Source organism: Martes martes (genome assembly GCF_963455335.1).
Source record: "Martes martes genome assembly, chromosome: 14".
Classification (NCBI taxonomy): domain Eukaryota; kingdom Metazoa; phylum Chordata; class Mammalia; order Carnivora; family Mustelidae; genus Martes; species Martes martes.
Window position 1 is genome coordinate 37,386,251 of NC_137902.1, and position 27,404 is coordinate 37,413,654.

Genomic DNA, 27,404 nt, shown 5'->3' on the forward strand with positions numbered 1-27,404 from the left:
GATGGTTGTCCTTAAGATCCATACTTTTATTTGTTTTTTAAACTCAACAGTATCCATTTCTTTCTTGCCACAAGAACTTTACCAAACTCTCTCACCCCTACACTACATCTCCCATCCCCATCTGTCCTGTGCCTCGCTGGGGAGGTTTTATATATATTTGTGACAGATGGGTTCACAGTGTCTTCTATTATCCTGGGTATTATTATGTAAAGATTATCTGCTTCTTGAGAACTGCAAAAGAGAATCTCAGGATTTGGGTTTTCGCTTAATAACTCAGGAAGTTGAACATTTTTTCATGGCAGCTAAAAGGACACTTCTGGTTCTGAGAATTATCAGCTGATACCCCTTAACATTTTCTTTATATTCTGTTTTAGCTTTTATTATGTGATACTTGTTGATTATGGAAAATTAATAAAAGCAAAAAAAGTCAAGCAGTAGAAAAAAAGTGGTAATCACCTAAAATCTGCCTATGGTGAGCTTTGGTCATGTTAGACATCCAGCTTTGTGGCCTTTCAGGTTTTTCTCTCAGATGTACACCACATGGACCGACGTGGAGATTTCCCCTGCATGTCCACACAGCAACTGGAAGAGAGAGGCATTATCAGGAAGGATTAACTCTATCCCCAAACGAATCCCAAGGAGCTATGGTGTAAACACGGTTAGCACTCTGTTTATCCATAGGGATGTGGGCTCCTAACTCTCTGCACTGCCATTCTAGGGCAGGAGGGCCCAGAACGGCTGCTGGGGCTCCCACCATGATATATGCATCCTGAGCAGCAAAGAGAAGGAAGGGGAGAAGGGTGCACATCCTCCCTAATAAGAACATTGCTCAGAAACCACACACAGTCTTATCTGTACAGATTGCCTGAAATGTAGTCACAGGGACTACACAGGGAATCCAGCCACTAGGGGACCTGGAAGAGATACCCTTTTCAATGGGTACAAGGCTGCCCACTCCCAATCAGGGTGCTTTAACTCAGGAAGAAAGGCTGTAGAAGTTTCATCTCAGTTTTTCAGAAGATAAAAATGAGTCCTAGAAAAAAAGACACTTGAGGGGCTCCTGGGTGGGCTCGGTGGTTAAGCGTTTGCCTTCAGCTCAGGTCATGATCCTGGGGTCTTGGGATCGAGCCCCACATCGGGCTCTCGGCTCAGCGGGGAGCCTGCTTCTCCCTCTCCCTGCCTGCCGCTCTGCCTACCTGTGCTATCTCTCTGTCAAATAAATAAATAAAATCTTAAAAAAAAAAAAAAAAGACACTTGCCAGAAGTCCACTGAAGTGCACTGATGCTGTATATTGGGGTATGTACTAACCTTTTGGGAACAGATACTTGTATTTTTGTCTCTAGACTTCTGCTTCTTCAATGATAAATTATGAGAGTTATTTCTCCTTGTCTTATTCTTGAGACTGAGGCAACCACTCAAACTTCTTTCAGATATTAGTGTCAGGAAATATTCTTTCAATAAACCCTCATGCTATAACACTGGGAAGGAGACATTCAGAACAGAGGGACAGGTTTCACTGAAATCCTGATTTTGTTCTCAGAGTTAGCCCGGCGGACACGATCACTCCCGAATGAGTGCAGACATAGCTACCCCATCTGTCTCTACTCCATCGCCCTGTGCTGGATGTGGCTTCTGGGTTTTCCCAATCTTATTTCACTTAAAAATATGGGGAGGGGCGCCTGGGCGGCTCAGTGGGTTGAGGCCTCTGCCTTCAGCTCTGGTCGTGATCCCAGGGTCCTGGGATCGGGGCCCTAGGTCCCGCTCTCTGCTCAGCAGGGAGCCTGCTTCCCCCACTCTCTCTGCCTGCCTCTGTGCCTACTTGTGATCTCTCTCATTCTGTCAAATAAATAAATAAAATCTTCTTAAAAAGTAAAATAAAATAAATTATTAGTGGTTTTAACAGATACCGGAAAAGAGAAGAAAAAACAAAGTTAATCCCTCCACAAGATTTTATCTTAGGTGATGGTTTTTCTCTGAACTTCTCTTTACCGTTTACATAATAAATAGAAGACCAAGAATAGAAATAAACTTATCCGTTACACCCATTGTCTCCTTTCCCTTTTCTTATTCATTCCTTTCCTGTCTTCCTCCTTTTTTTCCTTTCCTCTCTCCTCCCCCACCTCCTTTCTTCCCACCTTTTCTTTCTATAAGATGAAACTGAGAGGGGTGCCTGGGTGGCTCAGTTGTTAAGCATCTGCCTTTGCCTTTGCCTCGGGTCATGATCCCAGGGTCCTGAGATTGATCCCCGCATCAGGCTCCCTGCTCCGCAGGAAGCCTGCTTCTCCCTCTCCCACTTCCCCTGCTTGTGTCCCCTCCCTCCCTGTATCTCTTTCTGTCAAATAAATAAAATCTTTAAAAAGTAAATAAATAAGATAAAATAAATTTTTAAAAGATTACATTAAAATATTATCTTTATTACAGGGTTTGGCTGTTTGGGGGGGGTGTTTTTTTGGGTCACATATCTGCCTTTATTGCAAACAGCAGGTGGGACACTTCCAGCAATAGTAAAAAAAAATTAATTTACAAAAGCAGGGATTCAGTGAAACTGCCTGGTTGGAACGCTTGGGAGCTCATATGTAGACGTCAAACCCGAGCAGCGGGAAGAGGACCCCAAAGCCAATGATGAGCGAGGACACCAAAGAGATGAGGAGCTCCGTAGATCTCCCCAGCATACTTCATAAATGAAGAGCCAGGCGGAAAAGAACATGCCAACGGCCCAGCACCACAGTCAGATGGGGGAAGACAGCCGGGTTCACGAGCTCTGCTTTGGCAGGCACAGGGTAATCCACTGCTCCATCACCAGAATAACATGTTGGCTTGATTGCAGGATTTTTTGACAGCCTCTTAAATGTGCCGAAGCGGAGTACCACGCCTGCTTCACCCAACTCCTGGTCCTTTTTCACAAACCTCTTAATCGAGGAGAGATCTATAGCCTCAAAGTCTTGATTTAACTCACCTGCTCATCCGTAGGGCACGGGATATCCCATTTTCTGGACCTCCTGTAAAGCGCGAAGTGAAGAGGCATGAGGAAAAGAAGAAAGCAATCTATAATTCCCCTTGAGTCGTGAGGGTTTCTGTTTTAAGTCAAGGCCCAGTTTTTTTTCCTACTTGAATTAAGTTACCTAATCTCTTTTTCCCTAGAGGAGAAACTGATGGGCCAGAATGGACACTAGGCAACATCAGGGGCAATCCTAAAAGAAAGCAACAAGTCTCTATGTACCTGGTGGCTCACTTGGTTGAGTGTCCAACTCTTAGTTTCAGCTCAGCTCATGTTCTCAGGTGTATGACATGGAGCCCCACATTTGGGTTCCATGCTCAGCAGGGAGTCTGCTTGAGATTCTCACTCTCTGCCCCTCCCCCCACTTGTCCACACTCACTCTCTCTCTAATACATCTTTTAAAAAAGAAAGAAAGAGAGGGGCGCCTGGGTGGCTCAGTGGGTTAAAGCCTCTGCCTTCAGCTCAGGTCGTGATCCCAGGATCCTGGGATCGAGCCCCACATTGGGCTCTCTGCTCAGCAGGGAGCCTGCTTCTCTGCCTACTTGTGATCTCTGTCTGTCAAATAAATAAATAAAATCTTAAAAAAAAAAAAAAAAGAAAGAAAGCAACAAGTTTCCATCCAGTGTATAGGTAGGAACAGGTAGGCTCTTGTGTCACAAATCCAATGATTAGTCATTGGGAACCACTCGGTGATCTGTTTTTCACCAAAATACCCCTATGGAATAACCAAATAGCACTGTAACATTTTGGAGCCACTTGCCAAGACAAGTAAGGTGTCAGCCAAGGTTATTTGTAACATATGAAAGCCAAAAATAAAATGTCTTCTAGGACTTGTGAAAGTGAGACAGCCTCCGAATAGGCACCACTTGCTCCCTGGTCCTCTACCATCAAGGTTCAAGCTCAGTGAAAGGCCCCCTACAAAGATTTCAGCCCCTACTGAAGTCCCCAGTATTGGTAAGGTACATGATAGGGAGTTTCTGGTTTTGGCTGTCTGGTCTGTTGCTGTGTCTAAAAAGTCACCTAATAGAAAAGTCTGGTTGCCCAGAAAACAGCTGACTCACCACCAGAGACTGGAACCAAGGGACACTGGGGTGAGTCCCAAAGTAAAATGTGTAAGTCATTTTTGCAGGACCCTGAATGGGACCCAGAAGACCACAGGGTCCTGAACTGCCTCCCACATTCTCATTCAGCCCAGGCCACAAGGTTCCCTGCAAATCCCCTCCCTGTCCCTTTGGTGTCTGGGAACAGGAATTAAAAAGGATCCAGAGAGTCAGTATTGGGTCTTTCTGAGACGGATGGGTCTCCTTAGGTAAATGGTTCATAACTTCTCATAGCTCCTAGACCCTTTGAGAACTCAACAAATGTTACTGGCCGTCTCCTCAGAAAATGCTCATTGTCATCCATGCACAAGTCTGAATACATCATCTCCACACACAACACTGAATATGATGCCAGATACCCTGGGGCTCCATAGGCCTCCAGTTAAGAGTATTTCTCAAGGTAGACCTGCTTCTGAGGACTGTTAGGGACCCCTGAGATCCCGACAGAGGCAGAGCATAAGGAAGGGGACATCAGCATTCTCCAGGCTTCCCAGCTCAGACCTAGCAGACATGAGCCCAGCAGCTTGTGAAGAGGCATTAGTTACTCAGTTAACCAGGGAGCTGCTGGCCAGGTCATCCATTGGAAAGATCATCAAGAGCGTGCAGAAGGAATTAATTCACTGTCAGAGTCAGCCAGATAAACCAGAACCAGGCAACCAAGACAGCTGTTTACCCAGGGGGTCTTCTGGGGGTTGATCCCAGAACTTCTGAGCCTGTCCTTTTAGGCAGCAGCCAAACTGACTGCCAGGCAGCTTTGTGGTCAGTTGAGGGTTAAACCAACAGTGCACCGGGCAGGCTTGTTCTGAGGCAAAGATGTCCTACCATGGTGTCAACACAAAAGTACCCTGGAAGGATGACAGAAAAATCAGCCTTGGCCAGGGCCTCCCAAGGGCAACTTGACAACATGAAAGCAAGAGTGCTTGCCTCTAGGACCAGGCTGAAGAGGGACTGGGAAAGGGGCAGGGGGCTCCGGGCTCAGTGAGTCAGAGGTGGCCTCTAGATGTAACATGTTGGGCTTCCCTTGCAGCCCACTGGCCCTGAGGTCACTGTCCCCACCTGCCTGTCCTTAAGACAAGTGCTCTGAAAAGAAAACAGGGAAAGCAGAGAGGGCCTAAGAAAACTGAAAAGAGAATTAATTCATGGAAACAATAAGAAGCTGCACAGTTTCAAGGGCTGTAGCATCTGGGGTGGGGTGACAGCACAGAGGGGGGTGACAGGGCACAGCAGGGCAAATGCTGATGAGGAGTTCCATCACCCATGGAGCAGCACCTGAGCTCACGACCCGCTCCGTGATCAAACATTTGGTGGAGGAAGTGACTCTGGCGGAGAAGTGACTGTATGGGGCCCCCTTTCCCATCACCGGGGAGACTGAGACGGAAAGTGAGGCTGAGGCAGCACACCAAGGGCGAGCACAGGGGAGTCCTGGGAGCCGGAAGACAGGACCTCTCGGCCAGAGACTCTGTGATCTTGAGCAAGTGACCCCATGTCTCTGGACTTTCCCTCACTTCAGAAATTGGGGTTGTACGCTCTGACTGAGGTGAAGCACCAGGAGCTCTCTGGCATGGCTTTCTGATACCGTCCTTGCCCGTGAAGGCAGGACCCTCAGGGAACCTGCCTCCCTCACAGTTTGAGGGACAATGGGATGACCAGTAAAGTGCCTTTGTCAAGGGTCCAGCAGGAACATGGTCATGAACTCCAAATTCTTCACATCCCAGTCCTTTTGGCAGGATGAACGGTGCCCATTCCACAGTGCACAGCAGACTCTCTGGGCGAGCTTCTTTAAAATAACATAAAACCAGGGTATCTGGGTGGCTCAGTGGGTTAAGCCTCTGTCTTCAGCTCAGGTCATGATCTCAGGGTACTGGGATCGAGTTCTGCATCAGGCTCCCCACCCCCACCCCACCTGCCTCTCTGCCTACTTGCGATCTCTCTCTGTCAAATAAATAAATAAAATCTTAAAAAATAAAATAAAATAAATTAACATAAAACAAAAGCATTTTTTTTTAGTTGTTCTTAATTTTGAAAATTTTTTTCACATGAAGCCACAGATACACAAGCACGGAGATCCTCAAACATAAATCTCTGGCACAGATTCATAAAACTTTCACTTCATGATAAATTCTAGAAATTGGGAGGGAAAAACATTCTTGAAAAGAATTACATTTCCACTAAACTTCTCGATCCCTAACTGAAATGGAGGCCAGGGGGAGGTCCCATTTTGAGCCCAAATTCTACTTCATGAAAAAGATAGAAAGTGTTGCCTTAAGAGCCCACCTCCAGGTCTTCCTAGAAATGATGTTAGACTGCTCGTCTTTGAAACATTTCAGTTCGAGAAACGCTGCTATGACCTTCCGAGCTGTCATTTCTGTGACAGCTTTTCCTTGATCAGAGCTTGCCGTGTAGCCGCTAACAGGGGTGGGCAGGGCAGGGGCTCTCTGGTACCAAAGATGCTTGCCTACGTTCCAGGTGGGTCCACAGTTTTGCAATCTTTCCCACAGTTCTTGACTCCTCTCCTTATCAAGTTTTTACTCGCTTTGATGGGTTCTGCTTGTTGCTTTGTATTTCTGCATTTTCTTGCAGCCTTTCTTCCTTTCTGCATATCGAAGGCCTTCACTGCTCTTCACTCTGGTCCTGTGAGCCTCTGCAGGTTAGCTCTGGAGCATCAGCAGGGGAGGCTTTGAGCCTTCTGCACCCAGCCTGACATCTTTGAATTCTCTTGGGTGATTCCCTGGGTGAGGCGGAGTCCCGTTCTCAGGCACATTCAGAAGCGAGAGAACCAGTTTTGGACATTGCTGAGAGGTTGCAAAGGACTTTACTAATTCCAGGGGGTGGGCCGAAAGAGCCCTCTTGACTCAGATGTTATTTTTCTGGAAAGATTTTATGAATATATCTTCTGGGAACTGGCTTTTGGATTCCAGCCTTGTGGGTTTTTCAAAAGGTAATTCTGCTGCTTTATCCTTCTATTCACAATCTGGCCATATTCTCAGCACTTGTTACATTTCTACGCAGATATTTTTAAACTTTGGCTCAGTTCACTGTTGATTCACTCAATGTCTCCAAGAATAAAGTGGTAATAAGCACTGGCTTCCAGAACACATCCAGAAACTGGCCCAGGCCAGGGATTCTTGGGCAGGGTAGCCCTTAAGTCACCGGCCCTCCTTAATAGATGCTATTTCATTAAAATCCCTGACCTCGCCACAGCTCAATGGCTTGGACCTCTTCTAAGCCAGAATCAGAGGTGCTGAGTTCTTGGGGCCCCATGGGTCTTCTAGTACACCCAGCCCTCTTCATGTGCTTCCATTCCAAGTCTTGTTTTTCCACTCTCTGGTGTTCCCTGATGCGGAGTGAACCTCCTCACTTCACTCACTCTGGTCTTTGATTCTGAGGGTCCTTCAATGATCTCCTTTAGCTGGTAGTTATTCTGCTCTGTCTGTCCTGTGATGAGCTCCTTCTCTGATATTTGCTCTGTCTCCCTCACACATAGAGATCGAAGTGGGGCAGCCCCTCGATCGTGAAAGCTTCTCGATTCCTCACTGAACCCCAGGAACCTGATGCTTCCCAGGGATCCAATGGTCTGGGAAGATTAGGGGAGAGAAGAGACCTAGCAGGAGAACAGCTGCTCAGAAACACTATGTGGGTTGGAGGCTGGCACTCCTCTTGGTCTGTCTCAGGTCCTACCCCAGGAAGCTGCACCCGGAGCACATGACCCCATGTTTCCATGGTAATGGTATACAATCGAAACTCTTTCCTCTGCATCATTTCCAGGTTCCCACATCTGCATCTTTAATTCAGTGCTCAGATATCCAGAAGCAATGAGCCAGAATACAAAGAAATGCGAGACTCGATTGAAGGGCCAGGGTCCTGGGGAAAGGATGGACAGGGTACTTTTGACAGGAGAAATAGGGCCTTGAGGTCAGGGACTATGAAGCTAGGGACCAAGGCTGTAACTCTTGGGAGGGACCAGGGATTTAGGGTTTAAGCAGCTTATATTCGGGGGGCGCTTGATTGGCTCAGTGGGTTAAGCCTCTGCCGTGGACTCAAGTCCTGATCTCAGGGTCCTGGGATCAAGTCCCACGTCAGGCTCTCTGCTCAGCAGGGAGTCTGCTTCCCCTACCATCTTCCTGCTGCTCTGCCTACTTACGATCTCTCTCTCTCTGTCAAATTAAAAAAAAAAAAAAAAAAAGGAAGAAGCAGCTTAGATTAGGAAACAAATTAGGAAAGATTAGGAAATCTTAAGGAATTAGGAATTAGGAAAATCTTCCTAATTAGGAAAGATTAGGAAAGGCCCAGGAGAGGTTGCCTAGAAGATTCCTAGAGCCCCAGAAAGCAGAGATCTAGGACCAGCTAGTAGGGGGGAGGGGAGAGAACAGCTTGTCCTAACGAAGGCCTCCTCCATTGCAGATCAGTCCTGTACTGGGCCTTCTAGCCGCTACAGACATGCGAGCAGATTTCTTAGCATTCCTGCAAGGGAATCTGGCCAGAGGACCCCAACACCGGGTGGGAGTGAAGAAAGAGGCTCTTTGTAAATGTTTCAAATCATAGTTCTAGATCACAGAGTCAAGGCTGCATCACAGAAAACAGCTACTCCCTTCTCCTTTCCCCACTGCCAGCTCTCAGAGGACATCATCTCCCCCTTGGGCTTTTCCATCCCTGAGCTCTGCCAGGTTGTGTTTCCTTCCTCTGAGGTCCTGCCACCTTCCCCTCAGCTCTTGTATCACAACATGTGTCCCTTGTTTGCAGAATGACTCTTTTATCAGTTTATGTCACGTGATAAAGACGTTTGGTCAAGCTTTCCAAGCACCTTGCAGCAAGTGTTCTCCCTCGTTCATTTGTGTTCCCTTTACTTCTCTTTTTGGGCAGTATCTTCAAAGTGATCCTTTGCTGGTTCTCTTTCCTTAATGCATCTTGAAGAGGAACCATATTTGCATAGGACATTTGTGCCAGGGAGACTCAAGTGTTGTGTCCTAGACTCGCACAGATTTTGTTGCTATTCAAGTTTTTGTGTGTAATCGTGTTTCTCACCTTAAAAGAATAAATGTGATATTTTGTACATGAGAGGTTATAAAGGTAAGATATAAAGAGCATTAATAAATATGGGCCAGTGTGTTCTTAAGTAAAGACTCAGCCTATGAAACAGAACATACCATTGTCTCAACCACCCTCTGTTTGCCTGAGCCTGAGTCTACGTCTCAACAGTGCAAATCATTGGCCTTGGATATAGACATAATCCCCTGACCCACCCTCAAGTCCGCTTTTATCTTCAGTTGTCATGATTTCCTTGATTGATTTTCTTTGTAGTTTTACTAACTTGTGTTGTATTCTGAAAAGTCTAGTTTCATATGCCCTAGAACAGTCTTTCTCCATGGCCTTGTGCTTGGGTCTTCATCTCTAGTACCTCTCAAACAAGAGGCCAGTCCCTTCAGACATGCCTTTCAGATGTTGTTTTCCTTATAATCAGACACTAAACTCAAAAAAAAAAACAAGACTCAGTTTTACACCCAACCCATTTTGGTGTTTCCTGGACGGCCACCAGCCCCCGAGGCTTGCTCCCTCAACCTCACCCCCCTGACATGGCAGTCACGTGCAAGAGACCCGCAAAATAACAGGCACGGTGCTATCCTCACATTTCATTAGCTCCACATTTTTTTATTAGTGCCACATTAAAGAGTTGACCTGCTGACTTATGTATCCAGCCCACAGGGTAGAAAAATCTATAAAGTCTAAAAATGAAGTTCTGGTCATTCAGAGGTTAATTTTCTATAGTCAAGGGTACAAAGCATTAGTAAGATATTATATTAACAAGAACATTTTTGAGTCTGTACGCTTTACAGGATGACTTGAGAAGCCTGGCTAAGTGGATGTGTTAATGCCCCCTGGGAACATCCTTCGATATAGTTCTATCTCAAACCCCACAAAAGGTTATTTCTCTTCATTCTGATATTGCTGGTTATGGTTATAATTTAACCACTCAGTCTTATCTTCAGCAGATGGCTTCTGCATTCCTACCATGCTTGCCAGAAGATACATTATAAGCTAAAAGCCAGAAATTGCATGTCCAACAAAGGACTGTCTCAAAACCAGCCTGGAAGGGACTGGTTGGATACTAACCAAAGGACACTACAAAAAGACTCATGGGTACAGGATTCTTAGCATCAGCTAACATTACCTGTAAGACTGTCCCAAGGAACTGAGTAAGGACTCCTGGGACACTTAGCTCAGAACAGAAACAAGCAAATCACCATGACTCTGGGGCAGAGGCGCTGACCTGTGTTTCAAGAATCCGTGGAGACTGGTATGTTGTTGCATTGTGCATTGGTACTGCACTGACCTCAGCGTCCGGGGGAACAAAATCACACATCCTCAGTCAATGGGCCTTCACGCTGACTTACAAACTCCATGAATAGAGAGTGGCAGGCCTGTGCTCTGGTGGAGAAGAAAATGAAGACTCAGTGATAGCCCAGCATGCCTCCTGCTCCCTGGCCCCCGGGATGAGATGACAGATGACTGGACTCACGCCTGGGGAGACATCTGCAGCTCACCCTTCTCCAGGATCATCTTCTGCTTCAGCCCCACTCCAGAGGAGTCTTGGTATTAAGAAATAATCTTACATGTCGCAGCAGTCCCTGATGTGGCCAGCCAGGACAGTCCACCTGCTCCCAGCCCTCAGTCTTGCTCCTTTCCCCAGAAAGAGGCAGTGAGGCAGGGAAGGTATGTGAGAGACAGGCTGAAAACCAGCTGGGATTCAAGCCACAATGACTGAGCCTGTGAAACCTGAATGACATACTCCCGAGTTCATGTCCCAGCTCTGTCACAAGCTAGCGTGGTCTGTCTGCATTTCTATTCTCCCTTTCCATAGAATAATGGTGAGGGCCTTCCCACTTTGGCTTGTTATGAATCTTTAATGAATTCACATGTACAAAGACCTTAGAACAGCACAGCATCATGAATGAGTGACCATGATGTCATCTTGTTTTCACTTGGGAGACCTGGAGGAAGATTGTCCCTTTGAGCTTTGATGACCACTGTCGGTTTTAGCCCCAGCCTGGAAATCAACTAAGATCATGAGTAAGTGCTTCATCAAGGGCACTCATTGATGACATAGGAGCAGACCTGGAAAACCAGTATGCTTCTGTAGTTTCCCTAGAACAGTATTGTTGCCTTCCCGCTGCAGTTCTAACCTCCTGCCAGAGCCTGTCTGCAGCCCCTCCCTGCTGGAGAACCTCCTGTTTCCACTTTTGCCTCCACTTCTTCAGGGTAGAATTTCTGCCTCCCCCAGAAGCAGGGTAGGTGAGCAAACAGCCATGACCGAGCTTCTCTTCATGTTGCCAGATCCAAGGGTGAACTCTGGGCAATGGGACAGAAGGTGGGATGTGGACACAAGGGTCCCAGTCCTCCCTCAGAGACCTACTCACCTGGCACATTGCCAAGGATTCCACATTAACAGATGCTTCTGTCAGAATTGCTCTAGTGTGGGGCGCCTGGGTGGCTCATTGGGTTAAAGCCTCTGCCTTCAGCTCAGATCATGATCCCAGGGTCCTGGGATCGAGCCCCGCATCGGGCTCTCTGCTCAGCAGGGAGCCTGCTTCCCTCTCTCTCTCTGCCTGTCTCTCTGCCTGTCTCTCTGCCTACTTGTGATCTCTGTCTGTGAAATAAATAAATAAAATCTTTAAAAAAAAAAAAAGAAGAAGAAGTGCTCTAGTGTGTTATCATTTGGAAATTATAAAACAACAATGTCCCCTGCTAATATTTACATTTCACCAGCCTTTGAAATAACATTTTAGGGGCACCTGGGTGGCTCAGTGGGTTAAAGCCTCTGCCTTCGGCTCAGGTCATGATCCTAGGGTCCTGGGATAGAGCCCCGCATGGGGCTCTCTGCTCAGCGGGGAGCCTGCTTCCTCCTCTCTCTCTGCCTGCCTCTCTGCCTACTTGTGATCTCCGTCTGTCAAATAAATAAATAAAATCTTTTTTAAAAAAAAGAAAGAAAGAAAGAACATTTTAGTGAATGCCCTTGTCAATAATTATCTTGTGCATGCCCTTAATTGTTCCTTAGAATAAATTTCAGTAATAGAATTGTTGAGTTAGTATAAGAATTTTGACACAGACAGACAAATAAGACTTCCAAACAAGGGGGTACCCAGTGACTCAGTTGGTTAAACATCTGACTCTTGAGCTCAGCTCAGATCTTGATTTCAGGGTCTTGACTTCAAGCCCCATGCCCAGTGGGGAGCCTACTTAAATAAATACATAAATAAATAAAGAAAAAGACTTCCAAAGAGGTTGCTACCAATTTACACTCTTACCAGCAGTAAACTAGCATTCCTGTTTCCTGAAGCTTTGCCAAATGCATATTTCATAGTCTCTATCTCTATATTTCTATAAATCACTGCCAGCTTCTTAGATGAAAAATTATATGTCTTTGTGAATTATCAAAGTTCCCATGAGAGTTTATCAGTTGACTATTATTAGAATCATGCTCTGTAACAGCCTGCCACAAAGTCTCTGGGGCATATAAGATTTTGTTTCATATTCATGCACCTGTGGGGTAGCTGGGCCTCAGCCAATAGGCTTGGCTTAGTCTGGCCTCAGGATGGGCTCAGGTCTGTTCTCTAGGTCTTTAATTCTCTTGGGACTAAAGGGCAACCTGGGCACATTCTTCTGCTCACAGTGGCAGAAACACATGAGAAAAAGCCTTTGCTCACATCACAGCCACAAGGGTTTCACTGGTCAAAGCAAGCCACCTGCCAAGTTCAATGTCCAGACCACTAATGCAACTACAACTGTTAAACTAAAAACTATTCCACATGCTTCTTAGCAGTATTTCTTTCTTTGGAGTATTGGCTTCTTGGGAGTGCCTTAGAACAGTGGGCAGGTTTAGATATGATGGTCAGAGAAGGTAAAAGTCCTGGAGGCAACAGTGAGCTTGTTACATTAGGAGAATACATAGGGCCAAGCAAGGAAGCAGGGGAGGTAGGAGGGGACCAACTGCCCAGGTCACAGTGATGTGCTCTCATTTAAAATGTAGGGAGAGGGGCGCCTGGGTGGCTCAGTGGGTTGAGCCTCTGCCTTCGGCTCAGGTCATGATCTCAGGGTCCTGGGATCGAGCCCCGAGTCGGGCTCTCTGCTCAGCAGGGAGCCTGCTTCCCCCTCTCTCTCTGCCTGCTTCTCTGCCTACTTGTGATCTCTCTCTGTGAAATAAAATCTTTTAAAAATAAATAAATAAATAAAATGTAGGGAGAGGGGCATCTGGGTGGCTCAGTTGCTAAGCGTCTATCTTTGGCTCAGGTCATGATCCCAGGGTCCTGGAATCGAGCCCCACATCGGGATCCTTGCTTGGCAGGAAGCCTGCTTCTCCCTCTCCAGCTTCCCAAACTGTTTGTGTTCCCTCTCTCTCTCTGTCAAATAAATATTTTTTTAAAAAGTTAAAAAAAAATTTTTTTAATAAATAAAAAATAAAATGTGGGGAGAGCTGATCAGAATCCAGAGAAACAGCAGGGGGATCCCTTCTTGGGTTCTTGCAATACTTTAGAGCAGGAGCAGTGGAGCAGTGGGGAGCAGTGGGATTTAGACATGGGCCAGATAAGAGATGGGAGAGAAAACAGGGTCAAGGCCTGGGCCTCCAGGTAAAACTGGCTCCTCTCCTGGGAATAGGGAATGCCAATGGGTGTTCATGGTTTTTGAAGCATAATCAGTAATTTTATTTTTAACATAATATGAGAGAGTTATTGGACACCCACATGCAGATGTGTATAAGGTAGTTGGCTTTGTGGGCCTTGTGTCCAGAAAAAGGGACTAGAGACAGTGGTTTGGAGAGTCAGCCCTCGGGATTTAAATCCACAGCCACAATAACTTCACTTAGCAGAATGGAGAGAAGAGGAAAGTGTGGTACTGCCACCATCCCAGGAGGAGAAGGCAAGGTTCAGGGGGCCCACTGAGAAAAGACCAAGGAATGTCCCCTCAAGCAAAATGGCTTCAAGGAAGAGGGAAGGTGAGGTGAAGTGGAAAGCCTAGAGGTGCGGTGGGAGGTGAGAAATGAGTATCACCTGCAGGGGAGTCAGTTCGACTTCTCAGTCCCTGCAAGCAGGACTCCAAGACCCCTTCCCCAAGACACTCTTCCTTCCTGGAGGTGAGGGAGGGCACCCCAGCTCCACCGTCATCTCCCGGAGACAACACTCCCAGACCACACACACCCAGTCCCCGGTCTCCGCGGCCAGGCGTCAGAATCGGGCCAGACTCTCCTTTCCAATCCAATGTCTGGGGATCCAATGCCTGAAAGGCCCTTGGGAGACTCGGCTCTGTGCACTTTGCTCAAGACACCCAAAGAATATCACATTGATGGAGAAGAAAGGAAGGACGGGGGAAGAAACGACCTTGGTGTCGGGGACAAGGAGTCAAGGACCAGCGAGGCCCAGGTACGCAGGAGGAGGAGGAATCTGGAAAGGCGACAAAGGTAAGGAGACAGGAGGGAGAGCCCAAATCTTCAGGAACCAGCACAGAGGGCTGTGGGGGCCTCTGAAAGACTTGTTTTCGGCTGTCGCAGCCCCTCACCTGCTCCTTGGGTACCTGTGCGTGTCTCCCTAGGTGAGGCCGCTTCCTCCTGGGAAAGGCCTCTCTCCTACCACCCCAGACTGTTTGCGGTCCCCATGGCAACACTCCAGCGTGGGCGGGACTGCAGGAGGTGGTCCCAAGGTGGCAATTATGATGCGTGGGCAGCGGAGCCCAGGATTGGTCATCAGGTGCGATGTGGGCGGGGACTGCGAGGGGACAGAGCTTAGAGGCCTCCTGGGAGTTGGCAGGGAAGCTGCAGCTAAGAGAGCTGGTCAGACATTCAGGAAACGCCCCATCGCTGGGGACTGGCAAAGACAGAAGGAGGCAAGGGCACCTGACTGGCTTAGTTGGCAGAGAATGTGACTCCCGATCTTGGGGTTGTGAGTTGGAGCCCCCACATTGGGTGTAGAAATTTCGTAAAATTAAAAGGGCTCCTGGGTGGCTCAGTCGGTTAAGCCACTGCCTTTGGCTCAGGTCATGATCCTGGACTCCCTGGATCTAGTCCCACATCAGGCTCCCTGCTGAGCAGGGAGTCTGCTGCTTCCTCTGACCCGCCCCTCTCTCATCCTCTCTCTCTCAAATAAAATCTTTAAAAAATTAAATTAATTTTTTAAAAAAATAAGGAGGCATATGTCCCTTACCACTGGGGTGAAGAGGATAAAGAGTAGGGACAGAAACTTGAAAAACATTGTTGCCAGGCAACGCCACTAATGCCCACATTGCATAAAAAATAGCCACCCCCTGGCCACTCCTGAGCCCCCATACTCCCCAAAGAAACTTCCTCTATAAAACCCAAAAAATGGATCCCAAAGGATAACCTAGGACGACAGACAACAATGAAGGAAATGAAGACCATGGCCCCACAGTGGAACTGGAGCCCGTGACGCACCCCAGGATACTTGGAATGAAGCCCAAAGGGGCTCAGGCAAGATGGCAAGGCTGCCCATGAGGTGTCCTCAGGGGATCAGAGCTGAGCAGAGCCCTGTGCTTTTTTTTACTCCTTCACAGAGGTGCTAGTGGCCCCCCTGCCTGAACACCTGAAACCTGGATCTGGTTATCTGGAGGGATTCTGAACATATAATTTTGGGAGCCATTTTCTTCTAGGGAGTTCTTTCTATGGGAGACTGGGTTGTGACGGGGGGACAACAAATAACTTTCATTTGTGCTGTGGGGTAGAGAGGGCTTATCGAAGCATGGAGAAATTATTTGATTTCAGCATTTCAACAGCTAGTAGATATAATGACAAGCCACACTTACTGAGCCCTCACTAAGCCTCTCACTGACTGACCTGAGTTCTCTACATAGAGTAACTCATTGCATTCTCAGCCTGGTGAGATAGGTTCTGTGATTATCACATTAGTTGGGAACCACAGAAGTTAAAGAAACTTCCACACCCCATGGCCAGGGCATAGCACAGTAAGGAGTTAGATGCAATCTCCAGGGCTCAGATCTTTCCATATGGGACTGAGCATTCCTGTGAGCTCTAAGACTCTAGCTCTTTATGCTAACCCAGTTATCAGCCTGGCTTACAAATTTATTCTTGTCCCCTTGCCTCTGTCTGGGAGATGAAGGGCAAAGCTGAGAATCACAGGAAGGAAAATAAATCGTACCACCATGGCAAGGAATGCCTCAGATTCTGTTTTCCCTTTGATGCGGGCTCCTGTAGGCTGAAACTAAGGGTGGCCCCCAGCCTCAGGGGCTCCTGGGGAGATGGGAAGCTCCAGGGGGTCAGCATGTTCTACAGTTATTCTCAACTGAACAGGCAAATGCAAGATAGGAACCAGAGATGTATTCACTGACTGAGTCAGTCGGCACGAAAACTGGTGCCCTCTGTTATTTACGATAATTTCCACAGCCCTGCACTAGAGGCAAGGTACGGTTACTGGGGGCAGGCACGCCTCAGGCTCCCCTGGCAGGCCAGAAACTTTCAATATTTCTCAATTAGTGAAATCGGAGTTACTGAAAGACCTTACAGGTTACGATAATTTACTGTTTCTCTGTTGAATCATGGTGTTGAGACTAAAGTCCATTCTTGGGGTTTCTGGGTGGCTCAGTCATTAAGCATCTGCCTTCAGCTCAGGTCATGTTCTCCAGGGTCCTGGGATCAAGCCCCACATCGGGCTCCCTGATCAGCAGGGAGCCTACTTCTCCCTCTCCCACTCTCCCTGCTTGTGTTCCCTCCCTAGCTGTGTCTCTGTCAAATAAATAAATAAAATCTTTAAAAATAAATAAAGTCCACTCTTTCAGCGCAGCCCCCAATAACTGAGCAAGGCAGGAGGCTCACCTGGCCATCTCAGCACTTCGTTTTTCAAAAGGCAAGTCCTTGCTCTGAACTCCCACTGGGTTGACCAAGCCATTCTCAGGCCTGCATCATGGACTGAGTCTCCCTCTGCCCAGGCCTGTATCCTCCTGCTTTCCCTTTCATAGGCATTGCTCCCCAACAAACCTCTTGCGCACCTCCCTTTGAGGCAGAGCATCTGAACTGACACCCTCTGTCTTCAGCTGCTAACAAGCAGATTTGGGGCCTTGTGAGAGGTTTTTCAACCATCAACATGGATCTGGCACCTTCCCTCTGCTCACCCTGTGATGTGTGGAATGGATATTAAGGATATGGGATGACGGCAGGAAAAAACAGAAAGTTAGATGGGGCCCAACTTACTGAGGTAGGCCTAGTGAGCAGAGAGTACAGATTACAGATGTTGTAGGCCAAGGGGCTAGGAAGCATTCTAACAGTTGTTGTTGTTGTTGTTTTTAAGATTTTATTTATTTATTTGACAGACACCCAGGCGCCCCTCTAACAGTTGTTTTGGCTGACTGAAAGCTGAACCCAAAATGGTCTACACTAAATTAAGCTGAAATGCCAGAACTGCCTTGGTATACTATCGAGGAAAGTATCCAAATCCTCAGGAAGACTATAATATTGAGTGCACTTATGGGGGCACCTGGGTGGCTCAGTGGGTGAAAGCCTCTGCCTTTGGCTCAGGTCATGATCTCAGGGTCCTGGGATCGAGCCCCGCATCGGGCTCTCTGCTCAGCAGGGAGCCTGCCTCCCCCTCTCTCTCTGCCTGCCTCTCTGCCTACTTGTGATCTCTGTCAAATAAATAAATAAAATCTTAAAAAAAAAAAAAAGAGTTCACTTTTGATGCAGGACCTATTCACCCATCCCAGAAGGGTCCAGAAGAGACATTTTTCACCATGACTGTAAGAAAAATTTGTGAGGGGCCCCCAGCATCCTTGAAGAACAATCTGGTCACTCTTCTCTATACTGTAGGTCAAAAATTCCAGTAGGAACTGCTGCCACTGAATCGGGATCCCCAAAAGCAATGGGAATCATTGGGTCATGAGGTAGCAGGAGCCAAGTGATGGCCTTCAATCACCAATAGGCAAGGTGGTTAATGTTTTGAAAACAGGGTCAATGCAGTAATCAGAATAGTCTGACTCACACAGACCTATGATGTTGGCTAATTGATCACGGCATCCCTAGAAGACAAATAGATGAGCAGTATACTAAACTCTTATTTGATCTGTATTAGTAGAAGAATTCTAGGTCAGGTGAACTGAATCATATGAACTTGAATCATAAAAATGGAGTCACAGCCTTCATGCAATTCCCAGTCTTAAGCCATTTTACAGACCCAGAACTTCTTAAATAAAGGGGAGGCCATGTCCCCTTGAGGAAGGACCCCGCTAAGCTGCCAAAAACTTATATTGTTAATCTTTCTCTTAGCCTTCCCCAAAGGGACCAACAGCTACTTGCCAGGGTCACTGCTATGCACTGGAGAAAGATAAGAAATTATACCTTCAGAAATTATTGGACACTGACTCTGAACTGATTGCTGGAAACCCACCATTCAGAGCAGAGGCTTATGGAGCACAGGTGATCCATGGAGTTTTGGCTCTGGTTCATCTCACAGCGGGCACAGTGGACCCCTGATACCACCCTCTGGTTACTTGCCCAGTTCCAGAATTGGAAGAGACAAGCTCAGCAACTGGCAGAGTTCTCATCAGTTCCCTAACCTGTGGAGTGAGGGCTATTATGGCAAGAAAGGCCAAGTGGAAGCCACTAGAACTGCCTCTGCCTAGGAAAACAGTAATTCTTGGAAGGTTTGCAAAGATTAGTGCCACCATCAAGGACTTGAAGAATGCAGGGCTGGTGACCTCCTCCACATCCCCACCCAACTCACCTATGCAGAGGACAGACTGATCCTAGAGAATAACAATACACCTGGTTGTTTATTTTTCCTGGAAGGAGAGATGCATGAGTCTCTGCCTATTCATGGGTTGTAGCCAGTGTTTGGTTAGACGATCAAGGACTTGGAAGGAACACAATTGGAAAATTGGGGATGGTGAATTTGGAGGAAGAGGTGTGTAGATAGACCTCTCTGGGCTAAGAAACGTGATTTGTGTCCTGTGTGAATGCTCACCAAAGGGTGACCTCCGCAAAGGAGGCCTGTAATAATCAAGTGGATAGAATGACCCATTCCATGGTTACTACTCAGCCCCTTTTCCCAGCCACCCCACTCATCACCCGATGGGCTTATCATCAGAACAAAGTGGCTCTGATCACAGGGATGGAGCTTATGCATAGGTTCGGCAACAGGGATCATTCACCAAGGCCAACCTGGCTGCAGCCACTGCCTCACTTGCCAGCAGCAGAGACTAAGTCCCCAATATGGCGCCATTCCCAAGATGATTCTGTTGGACAGCTTCCATTCTGGAAGTGACAGCAAGCACTTTGGTCTTATGGAAATAAAAGCTTACTCTGGATATGGACTCCCTTTTCCTGCCCACAATGCTTCTGCCAAAACTACCATCTGTGGACTTACAGAATGCCTTATCTACCATCTTGTATTCTACACAGCACCACTTCTGGTGAAAAAACTCACTTCATAGCAAACGGAGTGAAGAAATGGGCCTGTGCACATGGAATCCATTGATCTCACCATGTTTCCCATCATCCTAAGGCAATTGTCTTGACATAATGGTGAAAGGGCCTTTCAAAGACTCGGTTTTGGTGCCAGGTAGGTAAAAATACCTTGAGGGACTGTCAGAATGTCCTGCAGGATGCAAAGACCAGCATCCAATATATGGTGCTATTTTCCCCAGAGCCAGGACTCATGGGTCCAGGAATCAAGAAGTAGAAATGGAAGTGGATCCACTCACTATTATTCCTCATGATCCACTAGCAAAAATTTTGCTTCCCACCCCCACTGCCTTAGGCTCCACTGATCTAGAAGCCCTAGCTCCAAAGGGAGACATGCTTGCCCCTGGAGGCACAGTAATGACTCCACTGGACTAGAAGTTGAGACGCCACCTGACTAGTTCAGGCTCTTCATGCCTCTGAACCAACAAGCAAATAAGGAAGTTGTTGTGTTATATAGGGTGATCGATCCTGATTACCAAGGGCAAATTGGGCTGCTCCTACACAAAGGAGGTAAGGAAAAGATCCCTTAGGGAGTCTCTTATACTGCCATGCCCTGTAATTAAAATCTATGGAAAACTAACCAGCCAAGTCAGGCACGACTTCTAATGGCCCAGACCATTCAAGGAATGAAGATTTGGGTCACCCTACCAGGTAAACAATCACAACCAGCTGAGATGCTTGCTAAAGGCAAAGGGAATAAAGAATGGGTAATGAAGAAGGTCATTATAAATACCAGCATCTGCCTTTGGCTCAGGTCATGATCTTAGGGTTCTGGGATCAAGCCCCACGTTGGGCTCTCTGCTCAATAGGGAGCCTGCTTCTCCCTTTCCCTCTGCCTGCCGCTCCCCCTGCTTGTGCTCTCTCTCTGTCAGATAAATAAATAAAATCTTAAAAAAATATATTGGCTGTGATGACATGAACTCTGACTGATACAGATACACTGTGTTTTATAAAGTAATTTACATGAATAGTTCCATACTATACTTGAGGAATACTGCTTAATGAGGCTGCTTTGTATGACACCATATCTCATCCCTGTGTCTGGGCACACATTGACTTTAGAAAGGTGGATGGCAAATGTTCAGAAGAGTGGCAGTTTCTTTTTTTTTTTTAAGATTTTATTTACTTATTTGAGAGAGAGAGAAAGTATGAGAGCGAGCGAGCATGAGAGGCGAGAGGTCAGAGGGAGAAGCAGACTCCCCACTGAGCAGGGAACCCGATGTGGGACTCGATCCCAAGACTCAAGGATCATGACCTGAGCCAAAGGTAGTTGCTTAACCAACTAAGCCACCCAGGTGCCCCAAGGGGCAGTTCCTGCCCCAGGATATGTTGCTTCCCATGACTATGATCTCATGAGGCAGGAAATCTCACAGCCACAATCAAGGTGAAATGTGTGGATGCTAGACATTTCTGGACAGGCTGGAAATCATCAACTCTTATTTTATAGAAGGAAAACAAGCACAGAGACTTGCCATGAAATAGCCTTAGCTGGACACTAAGACTCTTGACCCTGGAGGGAAGCCCCACCTTGGCAGAACCTCCACCTGCCCTGTAACGTCTGCTTAGTGGTCTCCTCCTCCCCTCCCAACTCATCAGTCATTGGCTGGTCCGTTGTGGCAGATGAAGGACAGCCACGAATTCTTTGGAACTTCCTCCATAGAAAGGTAGGGTCTTTGTCTTCTGCCCTTAAATCTGGGCAGGCTCTTTAACTGCTTTGACCAATAGAAAACAGAGGAAATAGTACTGGGCCAGCTTTGGGCTCAGGATTTTATGTCTCTTGGAACACTCAGCTTTGGGGTTCTCAGCTGCCATTTAAGAATTCCCACTATCCTTCTGAAGAGATCACGTTGAGAAATTCTGGAACTGCATAAAGAATCTGCTGAGGGTACCTGAGTGGCTCAGCTGGTTAAGCATCTACCTTCAGCTCAGATCATGATCCCAGGGTCCTGGATCAAGTCCCATGTCGGGCTACTTGCTCAGCGGGGAGCCTGCTTCTCCCTCTCCCTCTGCCTGCTGCTCCCTCTGCTTGTGATCTCTCTCCTTCTGACAAATAAATAAATAAAATCTTTTTTAAAAGAAGAAGAAGAACCTGCTGAGCCAGCTTCCACGCATCTCTCACAAGCACCAGGCATGTGAATGAAGCCATCGTGGGCCCCCCAATCACTCCAGCTACCAGTGAAGATCAGCAAGCAACCCCAGTGCACGCTCACTAAGCAGGAGTAGCTGCCTGAGCCCTGCCTGCCCTCCTCACCCATGAGATCACGGCTGTTGTTTTAAGCCAATGAGCTTCAGGATAGCTGGTGAGGCCACCATGGTAACTGAAAGAAACACATTCTGTATTCACCACTGACAGCAGAGTTGGAGCTGGGGCTCTGTGTTCCCTGGTGCTAGGCTGGTGGGAGCCCAGAGTACTGGTCCCAGGTTCTCTCTCCTCAGGGGTACCTGAGAACTCAGCTCAAGGGCAGACAGCCTGCCAATGGGATGAACCAAAGGGCCAGGAGAGAGAAAGCATAGGACCAAGGTGTGCCTTTGTCCCCATTCATGGCCAGAGAAGAGTCATCCCCTCAGAGATTAAAAAGAAGGTTCATCCCCTCAAAGAGCACCCATGAAAACAGCTAACACTGATTACTCCTAATGGACCACCCCAAGCTTTCTTAACCTTCCTTCAAACCCTGCAAACCCTGTGATATGAGTAGTATTGTGAGCAGGTGGGGAAAACCAGGCCCCAAAGCACTTATTGCCCAAGGACACAGATACTGTTGGAGCAGAATTCAAACCCATGAGGCTGTCTCTCTCCAGAGTGGTCTGTCTCGCCCTCCCACTTTCACTAGGAAGGGGAGGGCCTGGAAAGGATGAGAAGGACTCGGGTGGGTTGATATAAAATACGAGGAGAAGGGATGCTCATAGATGGATGGAAGGACAGGCTGGACCAGAAGGAAGAAGCCAGCAAGGAAAGGGGTGGCCTTTCCTTTGAAGAGATCAAACCACACAGGATGTGGACACCCAGAAGGAGGAAAGGGCTAAATGATTGTCTGGGAAATGGAGGAAGAGAGAAATAGGCTCTGGCTCAGGGGCATCAGGATGGGAGCAGGTGTCCTGTGGGCTCAGGTCGGCTCCATCTCCTCTGAGGACTCAGTCTCCCTGGATGGTGTCTCCTCTGCTTACCTGCTGACCTCTTGGCACAAAGAATCCCAAGTTAGTAGGGGACCGTCATGGCTTCATGTTTGCTGATGAAGTCACATCCCTCTGCAACCAGGACCTCTAGGCTTATGAGGCCTAGAGCTGCGGAGACAGAAACTTTCAACTCTCTAAGGGGATTGCTGAAAGGCAATGTGAGGGGGCAGAGCCTCACATAATGGGAAGGACTAAGGAGGATGGCGCCCTATCCTTACAGGGTTAGTCTCTTAGCTGGTGCCTCCGCTGCCTCATCAAAAGGCCATTCCAGCCCTCTGTCAGGACAGCAGCTCTGGGGAGAGGGGACAGGTATCATACACCAGAACCAGGACAGCCCAGAGTCACATGCCCACTTTGCTGCCAAGGAGCTTCCTTGGTTCAATGAGATGTTCTGCAGAATCCCACACTGAGGGATGAAACACTCTGTATGCCCTCAGAGAGTGAAGCACGGCAAACTCACACAATATGTGTCAGCTCCACTCAAGGTCACCACTGAGCGGAAGACAACCCAGAGCAGAAGGGTCCAGGGTAATCAACTCGCCACCATCTATTTGGTTCGTCTCCTAGGAGGATAACGCGACATTGCTCATTCAGTGTTGGTCCCTACTGCTGGCAGGTTGGACAGTGGGCCACAGTGGTATTCAGACCAGCCTTGGTGAGGGGGAGACTGGGCTGTGGGATCCACGCCCACCTCACCCCTGCCACCATGGCTGCCTTGTTTGTGTGCCCATGGTGCCCATCCTGGCTGATGCCAGTGGGCAAGCCATGCTGTATACAGGCCTAGTAAATGCTTCCTCCATGGGCATATGCAACACTTGGACCTTTACATGCCCAGTCCCACAGGTCCTCACCTTGTCTGGCAGTTTCCTAGGACCACCATAGCAAATTCATGACTTAAGAAAACAGAAACTTATTTTCTCAAAACTCTGGGGGCCAAAAGACTACAATCGGTGTATCCTCAGCAGGGCTGTGCTCCCTCCAGAGGCTCTAGCAGAGAACTGGCTCCTTGCCTTGTCCAACTCATGATGCGCTAGTGTTCATGGCTTGGGGCTACATCACTCCAATCTCTGTTTCCACCACCACATGGCCTTCTCTTCTTCCTTTTTTTCCCAAAGATTTTATTTATTTATTTGAGAGAGAGAGCACGCACACAAGAATGAGCAGTGTGGGGTGGGTGGGAGAGAAGCAGTCTCCCTGCTGAGCAGGAAGCCCAATGCAGGGCTCAGTCCCAGGACTCTGGGACCATGACCTGAGCTGAGGGCAGACACTTAATGACTGAGCCACCTGGATGGCCCCAACATGGTCTCTTCTGTGTGTCTCCTCTCCCTCTGCCGCTAGTATAAGGACAATTATGATGGCATTTAGGATGCACCCAGATAACCCAGCTGCTCTTATCTCAAAATACTTAAATGAATTACATATGCAAAGACCCTTTTTCCAAAGGTTCTAGGAATAGAACATGAACATATCTTTGGAGGATGGGGGCGCAATTTTGTCAACCACATCCTCCAATCTTTCTCCTTCTAGAGTCACGCTTAACTAGCCAAGCCATTAGTCACTGCCCTGAGCTCATGCATCTTCCGAGCTCAGTCACTTCTTTTCACACAAAGTGAAGGACCAGTTGCACTGTCTGAATTCCTGCCCATCAGGAGGGTTCCCCTCACCCCTGTTTTTCACAGCCATCTCCTATGAGGCTGTCATATAAGCAGCATTTTTAGCTTAGCTCAACCTACACATTTATGGCTCACGCTTGACCCCTTTCTCCCCTCCTGCATAAGCTCCTCACAAGGGACCCTTCACGCAGCCCCAGGTATAAGCTGAGAGGCCCTGATGCAACATTCGTGGATCACATGGGGCCTGGACCACCTGCTTGTGCAGCTGACTTGTGTCACCTGGCCTGTCAGCCACATGCCCTACGTGGGGTGAGCTGCTACCATATTACTATAAACTGCTGTTGGGCCTACTGACCTGATCCCTTGGTGGGTCTGGAAACTCAAGATGGGCAGCTCTGGCTGTAGAGTCACTTGAACTGTCTTGATGGGTTCTGTCTCTATCAAGGTCCAAGAGCACACTAGGGGAAGTTAGGTTGGGTTGGGTTTTTCAGATGATACATATATCATTCTCAATTACAGATGAGATGGCCTTGATCCAGAACCGTAAGGATCAACATCAACGTTGTGATTCTCTCGGGGGCTTGCCATAAATGCCAGAGAGCATCTTTTCCTAATGCAGGTAACACAAATACAGTGAGTCTACCAGACCATGTGGTGCATGGGGCAGGGCTGCCCACAGCACAGCCTGACTCACTCCAGAGCCCTATCCAGTCAACACCAACAGCCCGCCATGGTCATTCAGTAAACGGCCACAGCAACATTCTCACCCATGGAATCCGCCAACCTCAGACCCAAAGAAGCCTACTCAACATTGTGCTTCATTCTTATTGGAGGCAAGTATGAGATATAATCATTTGCCTTTTCACTTTGGAGAGAATATCTAAGCATGCTGCAAACCACGAGGCCCCTAAAATCTTCACTGACCAGCTTAACAGGTTAGAAGGCACAAGGTCAACACATATAAATCAACTGGATTAACTCAAAATGGATCATAAACCCAAATGTACAATCTAAAACTATAATATTTGTATGGCACGGGTCAGCTTCAGGAAATCTGGGTTAACTACACAATCATCTCAAGGTATTGACCCTTGGCCAACGCTGTGGACTATATTAACTAAAGATAAATGATGTTCTAAACCACGGGTAGTGGAGCACCTGGGTAGCTTCAGTGGGTTAAGCAACTGCCTTCGGCTCAGGTCATGATCCCAGGATCCTGGGATCCAGCCCCACATCAAGATTCCTGCTCCATGGGGAGCCTGCTTCTCTCTCTGCCTCTGTTTCTCTCTCTGTGTCTCTCATAAATAAACAAATGAAATACTTTTTTTTTAAAGCCCATGGATAATAGAGTTGTTTCAGAGCAGGACCACCAACCTGTCAACACTGTTCAGTAATCACTGAATTTTGTTATTTGTACCCAGTCTTAAAGAGACCTGGGGGATGTCAGAAGTTAAGGCTGGTCACATAGCTTGTTATGTGCCTCTGGGACCAGCTCAATATAAGACCTTACCACAAGCAGACATGGGCTTCCAATACTGAGGAGTTTCGCACACACAGTACACAAATGGTTTGAGACCCAAAATAAAAGTGTGTCCTGAGTAACTGAGTGGTAGAAGTTCAAAGAAGCCTGCCCCTGGGATCTCAGACCCCTGGCGTGCATATCCTCCTTCTGCTGGGACTGCAATGCCTGTAATAAGTATGAGTCTAAACTATATGAGTCCTGTAGGTCATCTCAGCAATTGAACACTGAAGATAACTATGTGTAATTAGCACAAACTTCTGGAAGAAAACAAAAGAGAAAATCATAGTGACCTTTGGTGTGGCAAGGACTGCTTAAATAAAATACAAAAGGCATCATCCATAAGAAAACAAAAACCAGTAGAGTTCATCAAAATTAAAACTTTTGTTCTTCAAAAGACACAAGACACTGCTATGAAAATGGAAAGGGAAGCTATGAAAATGTTTGCAAAAATATATATCTGACAAAGGACTTGAATCTGGAATATATAAAGAACTCTTATAACTCAATGAGAAGAGAAACAACCCAATTTTTTAAAAGATCCTGTCAGCGAATGAGCAAAAGACATGAACATACATTTCACCAAGAAGATACACGTGGGCAAATAAGCTCATGAAAGGATGTTAAATATCATTAGCCATTAGGGAAATGCAAATTAAAACCACAATCAGATATCACTACATACCTATCAGAACGATGAAAATAAAAAATAGTGACAACACCAAATGCTGGCAAGGATACAGAGAAACTAGATCATGTATACATTACTGGTGGGAATGTAAACTGGTACAGCCATTCTGGGAAATAATTTGGTAGTTTCCTATAAAACTAAATATACGCTCACCATACAACCCAGCAATCACACTCTTGGACATCTGTCACAGAGAAATGAAAACTTATGTTCACTTCGGAATCTGATCACAAATGTTTATAGCAGCATTATTCCCAATTGCTAAAAACTGGGGGGAAAAAATGTCCTTCAGTGGGTGAGTGGTTAAACAAACTGTGGTACATCCACACCAGGAAGTAGCACTAAAATGGAACAGCGTACTGATACATTCAACAACTCGGCGAATCTCAAGTGCATCGTGTTGAGTGAGAAAAGTAACACTGATCCAATCTCGAAAGGCAACATACTGTATGATTTTGTTTATATAACAATTTTCAAATGGTGAAATGGTAGAGATGGAAATCAGATCAGTGGCTGCTGAGGGTTAGGAGTGGGGGGGGGGTGGAGGTCAGTAAACAACAGCCCAAGGGAGTCTTGAGATAACATAATTGTTCTGGGTCTTGAGCATAGGGCCAGTTACATGAACCTACCTCTGGGATAAAAATTGCACAGAACTATTCACATTCACACACTCACACACACACACACGAGTGCAGGTAAAACTAGTGAAATTTGAATAAGCACTATCAATTTCCTAGTTTCATATTGTACTGTAGTTAGGGAAGATGTTACCTTTGGGGACAACTGGGTGAAGGGTACATGACACCTCCTTGTGCATTCTTCTGTAACTTGTCATGGAT

At 47.1% G+C, this 27,404-nt stretch overlaps 1 long non-coding RNA gene across 1 annotated transcript; it reads right to left on the reverse strand.

The window, feature by feature from the left end:
* On the reverse strand, window positions 1-27,404 carry LOC308355285. Its single transcript, XR_013967946.1, has 4 exons — window positions 27,337-27,404; window positions 10,365-10,522; window positions 2,958-3,000; window positions 1-582 (listed from the first exon to the last, which is right to left on the reverse strand). It is a non-coding gene; the product is annotated as an uncharacterized lncRNA (long non-coding RNA).